The following is a 22,126-nucleotide window of genomic DNA, read 5'->3' as shown; positions in this document are numbered from 1 at the left end:
ACAGAGAGAGTATACGTTAAAACAATAAAGTTACGCGATTCTTGCCACGGGCTTCGTCGTTTATCGTGTTTATTTCAATTTCATGTAGAACGGAGAGAGAGAGAGAAAAAAGGCAAATGAGAACAGACGGGACCGTCCTCGCGATATTGTCGGAGAAAATGCATGCGATTGCATTCTCGGATGCGTGTTCACGATCCTGGAAAATAAACGGGACAATTATGTTCGAGCGCAAATTATCGTCGAAACAGAAATGAAATCGGATCGGATTGCTTTTGAAAATTTTCGATCGGGACGAGTGATTTTACGCTGATAGATTTTTCGTTGGATAATTCATGTTCGAGTATTAATTTCCTGCCGGAGCCGAGAGAAAATCGTGTAAAATTGAAATTTAACGTCGACTTCGGAGTTTTCGAATTAATCATTCATTATTCCAAATCTGCTTCTACTTCAAAAAAAAAAAAAAAAATAATGTTGGAGTTTTTCGTTAATTTTGAGTCGACTTGACATTTCAAATTATTGGCCAACTAATAATAATTTGAAAAAATGTCACATATCTGTAGATATAAAAAATTGTCAGTGCTTTCTTTTATATAAAATTTTATTAAAATTCTCGGTAGAGCTATCTATTTAACGTTGCTCGGAGCATCGCACTGTTTTCGCGAAAAACCAGCAGCAATTTCCTTGGATAGCGGTTTTTCGTGCTTTTCTAACAAATTCTGCATACTTTACGCCGCTCGCGAACTCTATATACATTTCCTCGGTATTATGCCGTAATGAAACGAAGAAACAAACGGTAAGTGGTGTGCATTGTAAAGTTCAGCGAAAGCTTTTAATTAGGATTACACATTATCTCAGAGTAGCGTTGTGTGCGGTGTAAGCATCTGTTTCAATTATCACTGCCGAACGAGTCGACGGAAATTAAACTGTTTCGGGTGAATTTCAGATGCGAAATGCAATTTGCGATCCTGAGCTACTGTTTAAATTCATTTCAATATTATATAACATCATTTTTCGGGCGAACAAAGGTTTCCTTTTATCTGGATACAATTAGGGAATTAAATGAATAATCAGATGTGCTAATTTATTGCTATCATAAAATTGTATTAATTTAATCGGTCATCTTGATCGAATTCAGAGTAATTTTTAAGCTTATTTTGTTTGTATTTCAGTCGTTATCAATTTCGAAATAATAATAATTTATTTTAAATATATAAATATAATTTGAAGAATTTAATTAAATATTCTTTTTAATTCAATAACAAAATAAATATAGAAATTTATTGTCGTCATGGTATATAAAACCTAATGAATCATCTCGAAGCAAATAATAGATATCAATTTTAAGATTTTTAATCCGTTTTCTCGCACGACAGAAAAGAATCATTAATTAGATTATATCGACAGGCCGATATCGAATCTTTTTCCTTTTTTCACGTAGCTGTAGATCTTCCTATGTAGAATACTACGATATATCTAGGTAAAAACGATTATTCCAGCGTGAGCATAACAGCAAACGCTGTTTGATTTATGCCCGTACACGCGTGAAATAAATTCGCAACTGATCCGTGCTCGAGTGCGATACCTGCAAACGATATCGGTTCAAAAGTGAAAAATATTTTTCGATTGATGTTTCCTTGGATCTCTTCTACCCGCGAATGATTCATTAAAACGAGCCAATAAAATGAAAGAAACGTATCCTTAATTGAAAAATTGAAGTTCTTGCAATAAACTAAATTATTGGAAAATTAAAAAGAAAAAACAAGAGACTGCGTCAATTAAAAACAAAGCAATAACACTAGAAAGAAAATTGCTACTCCGGTAGAATAAAACAGAGTCGCACCGAGAAGGAATATTCATTTTGATTAAGGAAGAAAATTACGATCGCGAGAGGATAAAATAGAACGAGATGAAAACAAATGCGACTTCGAAGGAAATTGTTCTTTAGCTGCTTGAAATATAACGTCTGCTTTCCTACAATATGAAGAGCTCTGACAGCTCGTTCATCCCGCTGAATTTACGTCCAGTTGTTTGCCTCTCTCCAGTGCCTATCGATCGTGTTAACGCAAACTACGCGAATCTTTCATATTTCATCGAATAATTTGTTCGAATGAAAAGAAGAAAAAAAAAAAGGAGTACGATCGGTTGATGAACGCGTCGGAATAAAGTAATATTTGTTGTTTCTGTGTACACAGTTTTCTCGTTTGCATTCAGCAACTTTTGCTCCGGAATAATCTTGTCAGGGATCTACATAAATTTTCCAAGCGTAGCCAGAGTTAAGCACGCAAATTACTTGCTTCTTTTCTCCATGGAAAACTCTGAATGAGCGTACGTTCCTGTGTATTTTTTTTTCTTTCATTGTTTTTTTTTTTCTTTTTTTTTTTCAAACGTACCGACTGAGCGGACTGTTAAGTAACAATACCTAATTACGAAGCAAAGAATAGAACGATCTTGATTATCGCTTCTTGATCGGTCATTCGAGAAGCAAACGTTCGTTTTAGCGACAAAAGCGGAGTACTTTTAAACAAAAGCGGCTCGTTGCCTGCCGTATTATCGTTCTCGGCTCTCTTTCTTCCTTCCTTCGGCTAATTGAAGCCTCCTAATTGCTCTCGGAGACTCTACAGAGGTATCATTCTTGTCCCCCTGATCTCCTTTAAGTTTGTTTTCAACGTTTCCCAGCCTCCAATGAATTTGCTCCAGTGAATTTTTCTTTCGAAAATTCTTGTATTTCTGTTTCGGTGATTCGCATTTATGTAAAGATCGAGTAACATTGGCATTTTATCGCTTAATTTTTACGTGTTCCAATTAGTTAGAGAGGAAATCCGCATCGTTTAAACCGTGTAAAAATCATAAACGCAATCATGCAAGGCGAAATTCTCATTCGAGACACTTAAATAGCAGTAAATTTTTTCCCCGCAAAAAAAACGGTGGTTTCATAAAACCCTCAAAGGATGCGAATACGGTAGATACGAGCCACAGGTGAGTTTTTTAGCCGCGAATAGCAATCGCTTCGAAAGAAACTCCATCGTCTATGCGATAATTTTCCAGTTAAGACGTCATCAGTTAAAACGCCGGTGCTTTCGGTGAAATGTAATATTCCTGCAACCGGTTTATTTGCATAATCAAAAAGGAACGCGAGGTGGAAAGCCTTCAAAAGGCGCTTCTAAATAGGAAAAAGCAATCTCCCGTGGGTTCCCTCGAATGCTACGTTATTAACGTGCCATCTTACCGCCAACCACACCACCTTCTTTAGATTTGAAAAACGATTCTTTTTAACTAGACTGCGACTTTCCAATTGCAATTCATGATCGCTCGGGGAAATTTTAATTTTCATCGTTTACCGAAAATTCGGATACCCCAACCTCGAGTCGGGTCAGATGGGACCCCAAAAAATCGCTCAACATAAATTTATTCGAGTACCCGAAATTTCGAGATCCGACCCGTTTATCCGCACATCCGTATTAATTATATTGCATAACGGTGTAACTATACATAATACAACTTTCTTAACAGTTACAAAATTTTTTTTTTTCATTTATTTAATGCTTATCATTAATCAACTTCCGCATTCTTTTATATGTAAGGTGATTTATGAACTCTTTTTTTATTTTCGTTTAAGTATATGAAGCAACTAATTAACGGCGTGACTCATTTATTTTCTACCTCAATTTCTCTTGAAGTTTCTTCCTGTTCCAGTAGCCAATGTTTTCGATATACAGTTCATTGTTGGTGCTTTGAGGTCGCATTCTGATTCAACAGAAATTGAGTTTCAACTTGTGCGTTCTTCCTTCCCTGATAAGAAGCTCTTTTCGATTAACGTGAAACACGAAAAGTTCGCGAAGAAATCCCGCTCGGTTGTTTCGTCTTATCCCCGGCTATCAATCATTCCGGCCAACCTATACGTGTCGTGTATTTTCTCTCCGGATACGAAGAAAGATGAAAATTAAACATTTATTTTCAAAACGAGAGATGAATCCGACTTTTCGAACTCTTAAAGCGAGATTTACCAAGTCACTCTTTTCTTCTTGAGATTTTAGACGCAGATAATAATTTTTTAAGTGTAATTAATATTTCTTATCTTTTTATATAATTATACGTATTGATATTTCTGGAAGAAATATCTGTTTTCTAATTTTTTTATATTGCCACCGATATGATTGTAGAAGCGTAAAATTTGTCAAGCTTCCAAACTCTCATTTGAAAGGTGGAGGGTCATAGAAATATATCATTTTCATAGATTATGATGGTGGATGGGTGGCACTAGTGCGCTTTAAAATCCATGCGAATGTCAAACTGCTCACGTGGCAATATAACGAGTGTCTACTATAACTCCAAATTATTGGGGCGAGGAGAACACCAACTGACCGAACGCATATCGAACGCTAGTAAACGTCAAGTTTAAAACAGAATTTATGTACCTGCAAAAATATCAGATAATTCACGATACTTCCGGTGTCACCATCGAAAGTATAGTATAGACCATGATACGTTTTTAAATGGAAGAGGTGAAGTATAGTGATACTAAAAACGGTATTTCCTTGAAGCACTATGGAAGATAATCTTGTGATTTTTAATACTGTAGAAATATAATTTAAAGAAATGAAATAGGTGTTGAAGAAAAATATCATGTGCACATTTATCACTTGACACTGTAGAATCTGCATAGTCTCAGACATGAAATTATGTGATATTCAACGTACGCATAATTTATATTTTGTGCAACATTTTTCATTTTATTAAAAAAGAATTTTTTTAAAGTAGGAAACTTAGCACTGGTATTAACAAATTTTATAATTAATTAAGATTTTTCTGTTGAAGTTCACTATTGGTTTCAATATAAAAAAAATATTTTTTTGTTTGTAGAAATGGAAATAAAAATTATTTGAATTAAATGAAACACACTTTACAATGATAATTTTTGTTTTTCCACATTTACAATAGCTAATTAAATTAAAAAAAAGTGTTTTATAAATTAATTTTATGGAACTACCTGGTTCTTCAAAATCACCTGGAAACACTCTGAAAAGCATTGCGATTCACACTCTACGAGCATAAAAATTTAAAAAAAGGATTATTGCGCGCTACTCACCTCAGCCACCGGATCGAGCCGGGACTTTCGAATGGTACGAAAAATAACTCGATGAAACAACGATCACCAAGAAGAATGTCACAAATGTTTGTAAAATTTCACGTAATACACGCGCAAACGAAAATCGAGACACGAATAGATCGTGATAAACGGTGATTTCCACGAAGAGCGAACGAAAATCAACACGTACGACACGAGGCGCGCGAAGCGACTGAACCTCTTCCGAACGGTGGAGTCGCTGCAGGCCAGCCGAGTTCGACCGAGTCGGATCTAGGCTGCCGTTCGTGCAACATCGTAAGGATTCAGTCTGACCACGTTGCAAAACCACGCTACTTTACGGGCCCGCGAAATAATCGTGCCAACGACGTTGAGTAGTCAACATGGTTATCCGTCTGTCGTTGATGCTACTCCATCCTGGAGTTACTTAACGGTGAGTATTAGCGAGAAGCGTGCATTAATTTGAACATCGTGTGATGCCTTAAATATGTCTATAGTATTATTTCCAATACGATCGATAATCATTATTGATAGCTATTTTTTAATATAGAAGACTCTCGTTATATTGCCATATGAGCGATTTGATCTTGAATTGAATTTTCAAGCATGCTAAAAATTTTCAATTTTATCTCCCTTATCCCAATTTAATTGAAATTTTGGAAAAATATTTTCTTTATTCTTGAAAATTTTAATTTTCTTGAATTTTTAAATTGAGTTTTCAAAAATTCTATGGACCAATTCTTGTCAATCATATTTATCTCATTTTGAAACTAATTTCCATTCTGTCATCAAGAATTTTGATAAAAATGTTTCTTTTCCATCCTAAAAATTTTAATTTTCTTGAATTTTTAAATTGAGTTTTCAAAAATTCTATGGACCAATTCTTGTCAATCATATTTATCTCATTTTGAAAATAATCCTCATTCTATCATCTTTAATTAAAATATGAATACGAAATTTCGTTTCATTCTGCTGTACATTAATTTTCAAACGCCGTACAAAAGGTTTCCCAGTCGTTAATATTCGATAGGATATTGATGAAAATCAATGAAATAAACAAGCATATTTCGGTGTTTCAAAAATAAAAGAAATAAAATATTAGTTTCAATACGGATACCATAGCGATAACAAACCGACTAACAATCGTTTTTCAACATGCCTCTGGAATTTATTTTTCAATAATCGTATTTTCCACCGTATTCGTGAACGCGTTCGTTTAAACAACAGTTATTTGCGCGACAGTTGTTCCGACTGATGTTACCGGTCAAACATATTTTTATTCGTGTAAATTCTCCGATGAAGAATGCACCAATTTATTGAAAAACAGTTTCGTTATCTTCACTCGAGTGGGTACCGTATCTTCCTCGGTTATTTATCTGCCCTCATTTGACGGCAGATGCTGAGGTGTTTATGGGGTCATACCGAAACGAGGACTCGATTGAATTCATCGGCTCTCATTGGAATGTGGTAAAGGCCGGAATGAAGGTCGGATAAAGTCTTTCAACCGGTTATCACTACCTCCAGCTGGTCGTGTTTCCAGACCAATGGAGACGGTGAGTATCCATATTATGGAATTTATCTCGTATTAAAGTGATAACAAATTTGAATAAAATCGTGTTTAGAATATATTTAGCCGCCGGCCGGCGGACCATGAAGAGAGCCTCAGTTTTAATGTGAGTGTTTTATTTTTTAAATAATATTAGATAGCAAATGAAAATTTTAAATTTCAAAATTTCCTATTCTTGTACTTGATAATTAGCCCCCAGACGGCGGACCATAAAGAGAGTCTCAATTTAACTGTAATTTTGTATTTCGTATTATTGTCATTTCCTAAATTTTGCAATGTTTCTTGAAAAATTATTCCGAAAATTATCTGTCATAAATTGACAGGAATTGAATTTTTTAATTGAAATACTCCGACAAGCTTTCACTTAGTGTTGGCGAAACTTTAATGATGAAACTCATAAGACTCTTCTACTTTTTCTTGGTATCTTCCTTATTAAGAAATTACTAATTGGTTATTCTACGCTGACTTTTTTGAAACTTCTCAAATGGGATTCTTTTAAAGAAATATCGACCTCCCGTCAAAGCTTGTCAACTTCTTTACCTTTCAGCCTTGTTATATCTTCGAGATGACAGGATCGTAAACTTTTAAATTTTAGAAGAAAATTTACCTTCGAAATATTTTATAAATCATACTCTATATTCTAAATCTTTTTAGTCAACATTCAAACCAATACCTGATCCCATCTTTGTAACAATAAAAAGAGGAAAAATCAATGTCGCGTTTCCTCTTCGTAGGTCGTTCCTTAAAAAATTTATATTTCGTTGAGTTTGTCATGCAAACGAGTGGACGAGCGTAGAGGAACGGGTTGAATTGGAATCTCCCTTGCGAATCGGTCTGAAAACACTTGGTCGAATAGAACGAACTGTCAAGCGAGGCACGTATGTTCCCTAATTACACGCGCGGGATGTGTGCGTATACCGTTTCGAACAGGTCCGAGGGTCTGGTACATCGGTTCGTTACGCATCGGATCGAGCTACAATTTACGTAGTCGTTTAGCGTGTACCAACACGCTCGCAAGCGTTAATCGCGACTTATTCCGATTCTTCGATTGTCCTCGCGTCAACGCTTGCAAATCCGTTTAATTCTCTTCTGTTCTTTCGGACCATTTTATCCCGAATCGCTCGAAATCACTGGGATCCGGGGAACTAATTGAAACAGGAACAATTGGTGTAAATTTTTTTTTTAACGCTCCTTCAATCCCGTGAATTTTATCGAAATTTAAATAGGTTTTATTAATCGTGCATCGAACATTCATTTCGCATTTTAAAATGGTATACGGAAACAGGATACACAGTTTCTTCTAAGTTAATTAGGTTTACTTCAAATGAATTATTTTTTAGCTCGTTAGACGAAGGAAAGTGAGTCTGAAAAAATGAAAGTTGTTGCGTAAAAGTGTGTTTTTTGATGCATCAAAGAATGCTCTCTTCACCTAACAGCGGATCAAGTGGATCTGACTACGAGGTGCCCCATTCTAACATCCCAATTCCTATGTCAACAAGTTCTAAACATTGGAATTTGTTATAATTTTGCAAATTTTAGATTTTTAATTGCTATTGTAAAAATAAATCCTCTCCCTTTAATTTTTATATATCATTAGCGTACGATGATGATTTTTCATAATGGTGATTTAATTATAGAGTGATTTTTTATAATGATTTCATAATTTAATGATTATTCATTATAGTGATTTGATGATTTAATGATTCTCCATCATTCTATGAAGACGATTTAAAAAATTCCGAACATTAGAAATCAATACACTTTTATAAATTTTGAATTCAGTGGCTATTGTGAAACCATGTTTATCAATCAAATAGACTCCGGGTGATTTCATAACCCCAGCCCCAGGAATTTTAATCCGGTCCTATCTTCACCATGACTACTTTCTTTTTTTATACCTCTTATCATTAGACGTTTATTTATGCAATTATTACGAAATTCTATTACATTCTATATAAATGAAGTTTCTACCTGAATTTGGCTGTTCTATGAAACATTTTGAGTAATCGCGTATCACATCAAATTGGATGAATTTACAGACTCATCTGACGCGATCCAAACCGAATTGACGCTTCAGGCAACGATGTGAGTTAATCGTGATTTCATCTGATCAAGCTTGATTAAACTTGCTTGTATTTCGCCCTGCCTACGAGGCTTGTTCGTGATAAATTGGACGCGCAGCATCTAAATTATGCACGTTGGCGAGAAGCATAAATCTTAATTTATTGTTGAAGCATAGTTTAGTCTCTAGTCTTTTTTATTTTAGAGTATTGGAACATTGATCAATCAATTCTATTGGCATAATAAGTATACAAATTTTATTTTATATTTTAGGTGTTTGATATTACTAATTAGAATTTTTTATAATAATGAAGCATCATTTTCGTGGTATATTTTATGACATATGGGCCAATTTATAAGAATGTTTGTCAATTACAAAAAAAATCATGTTCACCTAATTTTCAGTAGTATAAACTATGATTTCATGGTACATCAAGATCGTCTCTGGGCTGCGTCGAATTGCAATTTACGGAGTCGTTTGGTCGCGTTTCAACGAGTTAACGCTGCAGGCGACGAGACGGCTTCCTCGTGACTCGGTCTGATTAGGCTTGCTTATGCTTCATTAAATTTAGCAATGACTGCTCGAAGGCAAATTACGTTAACCTAAACACGGCTTTCAGACAATTTCAAAATTTTCCTTCCCTGCTAATATTTGCTTATTCAATCTTCTATATGTATGCTAGAAATTCTGATAAAATGTCTAACGAATCGAAGAATCTAAATTACTCATTAACCTTTTGATTACTGAATATTCCGTATGTGTATGAAACAAAAATGAAATCGGTAATATTTATTTTTTTTATCATTTCATTGGGATCTGATAACATTGGCCTATAATTATTAACAAACACTAATAATTACTATTAGGTAATCAAAAAACAACAAAAAATATGTATGACAGCAATGTAATTAAATGTACAGTCTCTCTTAAATTATTATGTACACTCGCGATCAAAGAAGGCTTTCCTAGGGAAAATGGCGATATATGATATTAATATTAAAAATGATTTAGAAACAAAATAATATAATTTTTAATTATTGAAAATTATAAAATTCAGTATACAACTTAATTCCAAGTTTCCCGTGTAAATGTTTATACACGGGTAGTGGGGGGATCCGGAGCATCGAAAGGGTTAAGAAATCTCATAGAAAATGGATCACGTTTATGCGAACAGCTAAAACAAATTTACATCGTGGCTGATTGCACTTGCAAACTAATGTTTGCGTGTCGTTCCAATTCCACTTCAATTTGATCACTGTTCATGAGCTTCAATTGCGTTCCCTTTAATTTGAATAAGTGAAAGTGGCTGTCCTTAATTCATTATTAAACGCGGCTCGTTTGTCCCCGTTTACGCTGACATTTTCAGTCTTTCTTATTATTTAGCTGTTGAATGAAATTACGGTTAGAAGAAATGATCGTTAAGCTTCGTTTTCCTTTCGATGACACGGTTCAGAAATTCTGAAAGAATTATTTATGAAACACAGTGCAATTGACATCAGTAATTCCTAGCATCGTTTCAGTTTTTCGAAAATCATCTTTTTGCTCTGAGTAGTTAATATCGGTGAAAGGAAGAAGAGTAACGTTTATAAATCACTAACACAAACGAATTGGAGAAAGTTTACGAGCAAAATGCGCGCATCTCGTGCGGATCGTCTTAAAATGACACGTGTTAAGAACTTAACGCGAACATGCTAAGATTTCATCTGCAAACTCAAGGTGAGATGTTTTAACAAGCGTGTGCGAATGATGGAATTTATTTTTATTTGCTTCGCACGAAAATACACTTTGCATCTTTGAAAGAGAACCTCACATTGTTTACCGAAGTCATTCATGATTGTATAAATAACAGATTTATTTCTACGCTGACATTATCAGGAATGTCTAATATTTATGCACTAAAATTATAATCCTAGTCAACGTCGCTCAAAGTATCATAAATTAAAAAAAAAAAAGTATTAATCTATTGTTGCATAATTTTGTTAATTTCAATTTAATAATAAAATATATTTGGTGTCAATGCCGGATTAGATGGATGTCTAAGGGAGTAATATAATCAATTTTGGAAATAAGGACGTATCTTTTATTTTTTAAACAATATTTAATTAAAAAAATTTTAATACTAAGTAAATTTACAGCTGTAAATTTTTTAAATAATTTTATCAATAATGAAATGTACAATTTATTTATTGTTTTACATAACATATTTGCAACGCAATGCATCAAAGCGTTAAATAATATCTTTTAATCGCATTAAATTTGGCTTTGCTTTTATTTAATTTTTTCTAAATATTTAATATGTACAATTCTGAGAGATTAATAAATTCTGAGTAGAAACTGGTGGAAATGCGATAGGAAGATAAGACTCGTTCCACCTTCATTCCACGAACGTGTTACGATACGAATTACCTGTACGATTGTATAAGTTAGTTGGAAATAGAGGTACACCGTTTCTGTTGGCTTGACTACTGTATTCGTAGGAAACGTGTTTCGCAGAGATAGGTCAAATTGCAAAGGGTGGCTGAGAAATGTCCGACTCCCCTTAAGAGACGGTGTATCTGCGCTACGATGCTACCTGTGATTCATCGTTGCTCCGGTATAACCGAGAAACACGAAGGTACTTAAGACCCTAACATCACGAACTAACTTAAGCAATAAGACGCATTGCTTAAGTTCGCATCCGTGCAATACTTCGTGGTCGAACTTTCAGAACTACTTGCTCTTGTCTTAAACTGACAATTTTACACTGACACGAACGTTTACAATTTCTCCACAGAATTCTACTGTGTTCGATTGTAACTTCTAACATAAGTTTATCACTTTTTCTTTTTTCCAAAACAAAGTATATTAATGTTAATGTTAAAATTGCAAAAGATAAGGAGTGCAAGAATTTTATAAAATATTATCAGGACCGTGTATTGAGCTTTCTAGGCCCTACATGTAGAAATATAAATGGGGGCCCTTTTTATATCATAAAATAAATTTATCTTTAAATTAAATTTAGAAATCAAAAAATCAATTTCGGGCACTAATGATAAATGTTTATTATTCTACTATAGAATATTAAAGAGAGCTCATGCTAGGATTATTCAATAAATAAATTTATAAGATTTTTATCTTATCAATTCTCTGTTTACAATTAATTAAAGACTATCACTGATTATCATTTCTCGTATTTCAAACATTTTTCTTTATGCGCTAGAAAAGATAGCGAAGTCTGATTCATTAAGTAGAAGGAAAGTTAAATACATCGTGAAAGATTACTTTCCAGACAAACCCGGATGATTGATGGGTTTTAATGTATTTTTTCGTTTGCCAGAAAATAAAGCGTTCTACCGGTGTCTGTGCAATTAAACAAGATTGATATTTCGATGTATATTATCTCACAACTAGTTCAGTGTAGAAATTTTGTTATTCTATGAAATATTTTGCAATTGTAAATTTAATTTCAAAACTCGTGTCATTTTAATTATCACTCTGCTATTGATTACGAATAGTCTGTCTTATATCTTATCACTGCATCTTATCAAATAGTATCTTATCGTTGCTGTTGAATCGCTGTTGTAAAATTCATTTTTCCTGTTGTAGAAATATCATTCTTGTACAGAGATATACATCTATTCAGAACAAAATGAATAATTTATCTTTCGGGATTTTAGTAAAGGAATTTGCAATCATTTTGAAATTTTTCATTTACACATTCTGATACAGTAGACTCGTTATGCTACCGCGGACAGGGGTGCAAAATTTTTCAAATTTTCAGTTGGGGAAGGGAGGGGATTGTATCATTTTCGTGAAAAAGTAACACTTGAAAATTTGGCAATATAACAAGAGTCTATTCTAACAGATTCGAATTTGAAAATATTTCAAAGGCTAGAAATATATTTCTTCGTCCTCTAATAATTATTTTAAGACTCTTATTAGTGTATGGCGTCGAGACGCGGGCGTCTTGCAAGCTACATTTATTCCACGTGGCTTTGACAGGTTGCGTGATGGATGCCGGTAGAACCCCTCGGAGGCAAGGTTCTCGGGGTTCTCGATGAAAATCTAATCGAAGGTCGGCTTCTTTCGCTTTTCATCTAAGTTGTTGTATAGTACTCGTTCTCGGTGCATCCACTCTTCCTCGACGTTGCAATATTTTACGGCTTATTTAGCTTTCTTCGTCGTCGTAGAGAACCGCGAACGGTCACGTGCCGCACTCCTTCACCATGAAGAGAGCCGTCGATAAGAGGAAAGTAATGGATACAGTAGTTGGCCGGGAAATTTATTCGCGCCCGAACGAAGACAGGCCCCGAAGCACTGGCGTGACGTTATTGAAACCTTCCCCTCGGATCTTGAACAAAGGGATTCGAGTTTTCGTCCGGGATGCAAGCAACCCCTGCGTCTAAAAAGCCTCGAAGGCGGACTCAATAAGGCTGCGACAGCTTGAGTAAAAAATTGTGTCCGTTTTCTTTTTGCCTCCTACCGTAGCGATGTCAGCGAACGTATCGTAGGCACGTTTTGTTTGTTGCGATCTGAAACCAAACATTTTCTATTAGAAATATCGACGAAGTGCTTACACAGCAATTTTCTTTGAACCTTAAGCTTTAAAATGATGTATTATAAGTGCCATTTTTTCATACTTTTATGTCATGAAATTGCATTAGACTTTCTGTGTTTCAAAATTGGTCATTTATTGCTTTGATTAGTAATCAGATATTTTGTATTAAGAATATTGATGGAACCCTTAGCTGCTTGTTTTTGTTAAATTTTAAGCTTTAAATTGATATACCATAAGTACCATTTTGTGACATTTTTAAGTCATCAATTTTTATCAGACTTTCTAGGTTTCAAAATTGGTTTGATGCGCAACCAAATATTTTGTATTAAGAATATTAATAAAACTTTTAATTATTCATTTTTGCCAAGTTTCAAGCTTTAAAATAATGTGCCATAAGTGCCAGTTTATGATACTTTTATGTCATTTATCGTTTATTGCAGTCACAAATTTAGATACTATTTTATAGATCTCTGAATATCCTTGAAATTCAAACTTGTTAAAGACAAGATACCTTTATTCAATAATCGAAATTTCATATAAGCGTTAAATGAGATCTCGTAAAGCCGAAGAATTTTTAAAGAGCAAGGATTTAACAAAGAGTACGAAAGGAATGAAAAACATGACACAACTATATTCGACAAACTTTTCCCATTATCTTGCAGATATCATTGTACTTAAAACAAAGTAGGTGCCGAATAAAGCGACAGCTATGTGCGCGGTACATTAAAGACACCTGAACACGAACATTAGACACGGTACGTGTTTGCTAAGGCTTCCCGGATGATATTTGTCTCGTCAAAGTTACCTATGCTAATCCTACAGAGGAAATATGATGTCGTAATAATGCAGGGATCATTGATCCTATCTAACAATAAGTTTCAATAATTCCCAAATCTATTCAAGTTATAATATTTACAACTAATCATCTATTAATTCTTAACTGCTAAGGTGGGATCCCCTATTGTTCTATTTATCAAACTAATTATTAAATAGAAATATAATTGTATTAAAAATGCAAATACAAAACAATAAATAAACTTCAGAAGTTGAAAATATCTTATAAAGCAAATAAAAAGTAAATTAAAATGGTAATATAGTAAAAGCAAGTATTTTTAAATCCTAATTTTAACGATATTAGGTAATATTAAAAATGATTTAGAAACGAAATAATATAATTTTTAATTAACCAAATTTCATAAGTTTTAATAAATAATAAAAGTATGAATAAGTAAATGGCAATTAAATCTTTTCCGCATCAATGCTCATGCGCAGGTGGTGGGGGGTCGTATACTTATATACTATGGGACCTCCTCCCCTCTACCGTCACTCTCCTCGGGACCGCCGTTCGGGACGGACGGGAGTGGGGGGAAGGGGAGGTATACAGTTAAGGCCCAAATCCCGGAACTCTATGAGGGGAGGTCAAAAATCCAGGAAGCCCTGTGAACCCCCGTTAGAAAAGGGGTGCATGTAATAAATTTCTATTGAAATTCAAACATCACCCACATATAGGTAGCATAACAATCCATGAAACATAATGTTGCAATGAAGGGGTATCATAATTGTCATAATTGTTTACAGTAAATTATTTTCAATATTCAAGATCTTTCACCTTCTGTCCGATATAATTTCAAATCCCAAGGTAATCACAATAAACGGATTCCAGTGTATTCCATAATTAAAGCGTTGAAACTTTCTTCATTAGGAAAATCATAGCCGAAACGAGTGCTCGTTGAAATGTACAAGGAAATGCGTTGAACACATTAAGAACACCTGAATCAGATTATTACGCGCGAAACGTTTCCATTGCCAGTTTCGCGCTTGTTCCGTTCGTAAGTTTTCATTACGTTCTATTTACACAGCTCAAAGGGCGTAGTTTCCTAGTGTCCAGTCCGTTTTCGGTTAATATTGGAACATTACGTGTTAAACAAACAAGTGTTGAGAAAACCGTGTGCTTTATGTTTGCTATGACAACCTGCGAGTTTGCCGCTTTGAATCTTGCACGGTACCTTTATCTCTTCAATTGAAATTTCAATTCAATTATTTTCTTCTCTTCGCGCACCATTCGGAATGTTTTTAGAGAGGAAACCTTGAAAAGCACAAGCCTAAAATCACATGCAGTGTAAGAATGATCGAATCGATAATGATAGATAGAAATAAAAGAAATAAAAAATCATGGGTCATCGTTGAATGACTCGAGGAATCCGGTCGTCCTTCTATTTCCACGATTCTTGCACAACCACGTCTGAACCATCGCGTTTTACCTTCGGTACGTCTTCTGGAAAGGACCTCCAAATTCCGTTCACGATTCCTTGGCACGACAGAGACGAACGAGTTAGATCGCGAACGATGAAGAAGAGGATAGGTACTTTTCCATCATGCATTATGCAAAATAACGTATTAATAACACGCGGCTTCCGAGCGGATTTTAAAGCGTATGCTAATCGACCAAGACCGCTCGTCTTGCCTCTTAATGTTTCACCTAAGATACCGCGTCGCTGGATATAACGCGACGAATCGTGGGAAAACACGTAAACGATACGTGATATTTTCGGAAATTTCAGTAGATAGGGACATTTGGTATCTGATATTTCAAGAATCCAAAGAAAGATGATTATAGTTCGTTGAGAATGAAAATTGAAATTTTGCAAAAGCTATCAAATTATAGTATATAATAAAAGAAATTTAGTTCAGAAAAAATGAGGACCAAAGAATCGTCATTTTCAATTTACATAGGAAAAAGCTTGTACAAGTTATCATAAATTATGATAATTTTTCAAAGAATTTATGCTGCTATGGAGTGCATTGTACGGATCGATCTTTCATCGAAAACTATTAATCGTACATTTTTAATGTTCCCTTACTAACAGCAGACGATACACGCAATGTGCATCAGCGTGGAAAAGCTTTCGATCCAACCAGATCGTCTCCTTCGTCTCGTCTCGTCTCGGTTTCTTCTCATTGTATGAAAGCCTATCTTCTTTCGTACGGAGACAGTTATGTAAACGTATATATACGTCCTACTTGGATTGTTCTCCATCGAGACGAGATGTCCTACGCGTTTTACTTCTAAGGCATTCCTTTCGTTCCATTAAAGTCTCTGTTTTTCACGCTAAGGTTTTTCTAATAGATCGTGTAGTTGTATAGATTATTTGTAAGTATTGATTGCATTCTATAAAATATTATGTAGGCATCTACATAAAAAATTGATGTGCCATTATTGGTGAAGGTAGGATTTTTTTTTTGGAGTGGGCAAGGACTTTTAATTTCATTAAGCATCAAAGTTTAAAATTTGTAGAATTTTAGAATTTTTAAACCTTAGAGTGTTTCAGTTTTGGAATTTTTTAATTTTAGAACCTTGAAACCTTAGAATTCTGTAATTTTGAAATTTTGTAAATCCGAAGTATTATAGTTTTAGAGCCTTAAAACTTTAAAATCTTGGGATTCGAAAATTTAGGAATTTTAGAATTTTGAACTTTGGGAATTCGAAAATGTTAAAATCTTAAGATTTAGAAATTCTGGAATTTGGGGATTTGGAAATTGAGGAATTTTAGAAATTTAAATTCTCAGAATTTAGAAATTTTTGAATTGTAGAATCTCAAAACCATCGAATTTGTAATTGAGGAATTTGGAAATTCGGAAATTATAGAACCTTAGAATTTGGAAATTTCTAAATATTGAAATTCTGGAATTTTAGAATTTTCAGATATTTTAAATTTTAGAATCTTAAAACCTTAGAATGATGAAGTAAGGCTTTCTGTTGTCTCAGAAAGGCTAATACATTAATATTCCATCACTTTCATCCGCATGCGAATGAAGCAGAACGCATCAGCTACCAAAGAGCTGACTTCCGGCGGGTCACGCGTACACGCGTGAACACATAGGTACAGGGGGACAAGGAGATCGCGTTACGTAAGGTTTAGCAGACATATTGTCGGCTCAGTGTTCCATCTACACGATCTCAGTTCGCGCAAAGCCCGTTTGCACACCGTTCGCCGTTTCCCTCCTCTCCTCCAGGACTCTCCGGTTCCATTCAATCCGTATTGTTCCTGTAACCAGGATGCGCCTAAGCGTTATCTGTACGCGCGCGCGCTGCTCGCTTGCTCGCTACGTGTGCAAACACGCAGGAGTGTGTTGGTACATGCCGAAGGAGAAGGAGCGCAACCCTCTGTTCCTCGAAGCAGATTTTCGGGAATGTTTGTTGCAACGCGACGCCTCGGGCATGTTTGACATAGTCCTGATAAGGCACGTTTTTCGAATTCGAACGAGACTAGCATTTTCGAAAGCAGACGGGAAGAGAGAAGGTTTCGTTAAAGGGTTCATGGTGTTTCGATAATAATTATGGTTTTCAACGTGATTATTTGTTACGTGACAAGATTATTAAAAAAGGTCCAACATTGGTGTAACTAGAACCTTTTTCCGGGGTGGTAGGTCTGGTCCCTTAGAAATTTTAAAATTATGGAATTATGGAAATCTAAAAGTTTGAAATTTCGTAATTTTATAGACTTGATAATTTGAAATTTTGGTAATTTGGAATTTTGGAATTCTGTAATGTTAAAATTTTATACTTATAATTTAATTTGTATAATTACTTTATAATTATATTAATTCATAACACAGGTGTACCTGGTTCGATTAATTAACATTATTCTAATATTTACAGCCACATCTTGTTATTTAATACTCTACTGCCACTTTAGCAAATTAATCATTCGTTATTACAGTATTATTTCATCAGCAACGGAATATAATTCTATATCCATGATAAAATAATTTTCTACAGATAAATTAGTGGAACATTTATTGTTCCTTCGATCAGTAGATCATAGGAAAACATTTGTTAATTTTTATCCCCAGAGACAGATGAACGTTATATCTTTCACGGCGGTGAGTCGATTTTATCGTTCAAAGATTCATTAACGTTGCTTTGTTCAGAATTCAAATCAGACTGCATTGCTGCCAGTTGCACGGCTAAAAAACTTAATAAATTATCCCGCTTGCTATTCAGTTTGTTCATAAATCGGACGAAAAAATGGGCCGACCGGTATGAAATGGAATAAATTTTCGCGACTACTCGTCGAGCTTTCGTATCCAATGGGAGGGGGGAATAAACAGCCGTAAATTTTTCACATAGTTCAGTGAAATTATCGTCCTGGCTGAACAAATGAGGAACGTCTATTATAAATTTCATTATATGTTTACGTTTAACATCTCCCCTAAGAATTATTTTCAAACAAATTGAAAATATTTTATACATCAGAATGATGTATTATATATTTAAGCGCTGTTATTTATGGTACTGAATTAAATTAAATTCTTTCAAATTTTATGCATCAATTATTTATTCGCTACCATTCAAAAGTTTAGAAAACTTTAGAAGAATACTGTAAGTTGAAGTATCTCTATTTCATAGTATTGTTGAACGATGAACATGTTTTATTGGAATATTCACATATTTCTTTCACCGCTATGACGGTGGATAGAGTATTCCGTGTAAAATATGCCACACTCTTCGGTATGAAATGCCAAGAAAACGTGTTGGTTTGTGACCATGAGGAAACCGCAGAAAGAAAAGGGATTCACCGTAAGAGTCACCGCAGATTTATGAAGTTCCCATGGCAATCGTGTTCCTTTGCATACATTCGCACCACTTTACCTGTCATATTTTTAAAACTCTACGTTTTTCGACCTGACGTTTTATTTAAAGTGGCCATTATGCATTGGTGGAACTAGTTAGGCTAAAGAAGGCCCAAAAATTTCAACTGGGTCCTTACCATTTAAAAATTTCGATCGGGTCTAAAAGTCTAAAATTCCAAACTTCTGTTATACAATTGCAGAATTCCAGGGTTCCAAAATTCCGAATTTTTATAATTCCAGAGTTCCAGAATTCCACGATCCCAAAACTCTACAATTCTAAATTTGTGAGTTTAAAATTTCCAAAATTTCAAACATCTACAATTCCAGAATGCTAAATTCCTGAATTTCAAAATTCTATCATTCCAAAATTCCAAGTTCCAAATTCTAAATTTTCAAATCCTGTACTCGGGTTCTAAAACCTTACCATAATATTCTATAAATTTTGTCAGAAAGTTATTTTATAGAAATTCAAGGTGCTACTTAAGTACTTATAACGAAAAGAACAAGTTTATTTCTCTGAAATTCGTTTATCTTTTATTTTTCAATTTTTAAATAAGCGATCCTATCTGTCTCAAATACTTTATATGCAATTTTCAAGAGTATTAATCTTTGTATTAATAATACGTTGACATATTTCTTTTCAGAAGAAATTGGTTAAGTGTCCTTGTTTGCTCATCTTTAATGCATGATCCTTGCAAGTAACACCGTGTCAACGAGTATACCTTCTACATGAAATAATAATAGGGTAAATGAATTTTTTTATAAGCAGAGACAGTGTCTCAGACTTTCAGTTCTTGTGAGTTATGTTTACTCAAATATAGTGTACATGATAAATTCTGTCTGCAAAGAAAAAGCATTTTAAAAAGATTAGAAAATTTTTTTTTAAAAACTATCATTTGATAAATAAAAACGATTTCTTTTCAATATTAATTTAAATTGAACAATATAGTTTGCTATTTCAAGGCTTAGACATTTTTTTGCATTTTCTTTCTTATCGTTCTTCCTTGTAATACAAGATTTTAATTTACTCAATTAATCCACAGTTCAAGAACAATAGTTGCGGTGACAAAGATGGAACGATGCTAAAATAGGATAAGAACAAAGATAAACAGTACTGGAAAGGGAAAGATGAAGACGCATCGAATCTGCAATATAAATCAAATTAAATAAATCTGCAGAATTTTAATTAAAGTCTTAATTTAATCGTAATTTAAATGGCGTTTATTATTTAATTGTATACAATTCCATTTTCATTTTCTAACGTCATAAAAAGGACAGAAAAAGATGTGTTACAATAAAATAATTGGTTATTGTAACAAGTATATTTATATTTTTAAATATAGTTCTGTATAATGCAATTTATTAATTAATTATCTTAGAATAGTAAATTATTTTAACTTAAAAAAATTAATTAATATGTAACTGTAAATACCTATGTCTTAATATATTTTATATTGTTTTACTTTATTGAGTTCTGTTTAAATTTGCTTCATGTTATAGAAATTTATTTATGTTTCAAATCACCCGCCGATGGACACTAAGCGGGGTGTATCGATTATGACGTAAATAATTTATAGATTTCTTTCTTATCAACGTTTGGTATTTACTGTTTGTATTAATTTATCCATTGACATTTTAAAAATTGTAATGTTTAGCATAACTTATAAATTTATTAATTCTTTTATTTTATTAGTACTTCTTTTTATACATGATTAGTTAAAGATGATATTTGAATTAGTGAAGACACTTTGTGTTGTTAGTTTATGTGAATTGTAAACGTTTATATAATTTTTCTACAGACACTTTATTATGATGAAAGTTAAATTTATTAATTAATAAACCCGAGTTTTTTGAAAGAGAAATCAAAATAAATATTCCGTTGATAAAATCACGGAATATAGCGTTATCTAGCAACTAATCCTGAACTATGATAATATCGGGTGAAGGTAACTGGTTGCGACACCGCTGTCAACCGTTCGACATAGAGCACCTCTCGACGGTGCCACTGGGCCCACTTGGCGTTCCGCACTTTAACACAGGGGTTGGCAGTCTTTAACAGTCTCTTGTCGGTGCGTAGAGCGAAGTAAGACCACATCAGTCATACACCGACCGCCGAGGAGTGCGGATCTACCTCTTATAGACATACACATACTTTTATTTTATTTTCTGTGCTTATTTAATGTACTGTATTTCGCTCCCTGGCTTATTAAATAAACTCATTACGAGGATGAACGTATTGATTTTATTACTCCTGTGTGCCTCGTCTATTATTTTATCCTTTTCCGCATCCCCTACATCTCTACATCCCTTACATCTCTGTAGCCCTTACTTCTCTGTAGCCCTTACATCTCTTCATCCCTTACATCCCTGCAATCTTTTCATCCCTACATTCTTTACATCTCTTCATCCATACATTCTTTTCATCCCTACATTCTTTACATCTCTTCATCCCTTACATCCCTGCATTCCTTACATCTCTACCTCCCCTACATCTCTACATCCCTTACATCACTTCATCCCTTACATATACCTGCATTCCTTACATCTCTATATCCCCTACATCTCTACATCCCTTACATCTCTGTAGCCCTTACGTCACTTAATCCCTTATATCTCTGTAGCCCTTACATCCCTACATTCTTCATATATTTGCAACATTTTTATGCAAAATCGTGCAAAATTTAGTTCCCTTTTTCGCCACCAGAGGGCGCTGATTCGATATCGAAATTTTAGTTCAAATTTTTCCCGCTAGAGGGCCAAAAATTGAGCATGATTTAGTTCCTTTTTCCAAAACCAGATGGCGCTGATTCGACATCGAAATTTTAGTTCAAATTTTTGCCGCTAGGGGGCGCTATGTTTTCGAAATTTTCGCGGAATTCTCGAGAAAATAGCGCCCCCTAGCGGCAAAAATGTGAACTAAAATTTCAATGTCGAATCAGCGCCATCTGGTTTTGGAAAAAGGAACTAAATCATGCTCAATTTTTGGCCCTCTAGCGGGAAAAATTTGAACTAAAATTTTGATGTCGAATCAGCGCCCTCTGGTGGCGAAGAAAGGAACTAAATTTTGCAAAATTTCTGGCGAAAAACTAACTTACCTTTACTTACCTTTACTCGAAGCAGTCGTTGTAATATATTTATTATAAGGTTTGCAGGGCTATAAGGGATGCTGGGATGAAAGGGATGTAGGGATGAAAGGAATGTGGGGATGAAAAGAATGTAGGGATGAAAAGAATGTAGGGATGA

General features: G+C 34.2%; 1 protein-coding gene and 1 long non-coding RNA gene across 2 annotated transcripts in view; one reads left to right on the top strand and one right to left on the bottom strand.

Moving 5' to 3' along the window:
- IRSp53 (Insulin receptor substrate 53 kDa) overlaps window positions 1–5,294 on the bottom strand; it is a 135,558-nt gene extending 130,264 nt beyond the window's left edge. The window contains exon 1 of the mRNA XM_034324360.2: window positions 5,087–5,294. The gene's annotated coding sequence lies outside the window, so the exon portion shown is untranslated. The remainder of the gene's footprint in view (window positions 1–5,086) is intronic.
- A 37-nt stretch (window positions 5,295–5,331) lies between these two features.
- On the top strand, window positions 5,332–20,769 carry LOC117604397 (uncharacterized). Its single transcript, XR_013062465.1, has 5 exons — window positions 5,332–5,516; window positions 6,480–6,636; window positions 6,706–6,756; window positions 19,528–19,628; window positions 19,927–20,769. It is a non-coding gene; the product is annotated as an uncharacterized LOC117604397 (long non-coding RNA).
- The last annotated feature ends 1,357 nt before the right edge of the window (window positions 20,770–22,126 follow it).

The sequence above is a fragment of the Osmia lignaria genome, chromosome 7 (assembly GCF_051020975.1).
Source record: "Osmia lignaria lignaria isolate PbOS001 chromosome 7, iyOsmLign1, whole genome shotgun sequence".
Taxonomy (NCBI): domain Eukaryota; kingdom Metazoa; phylum Arthropoda; class Insecta; order Hymenoptera; family Megachilidae; genus Osmia; species Osmia lignaria.
The sequence above is the reverse complement of the archived record's forward strand: the minus strand, read 5'-3'. Positions and strand labels throughout refer to the sequence as shown.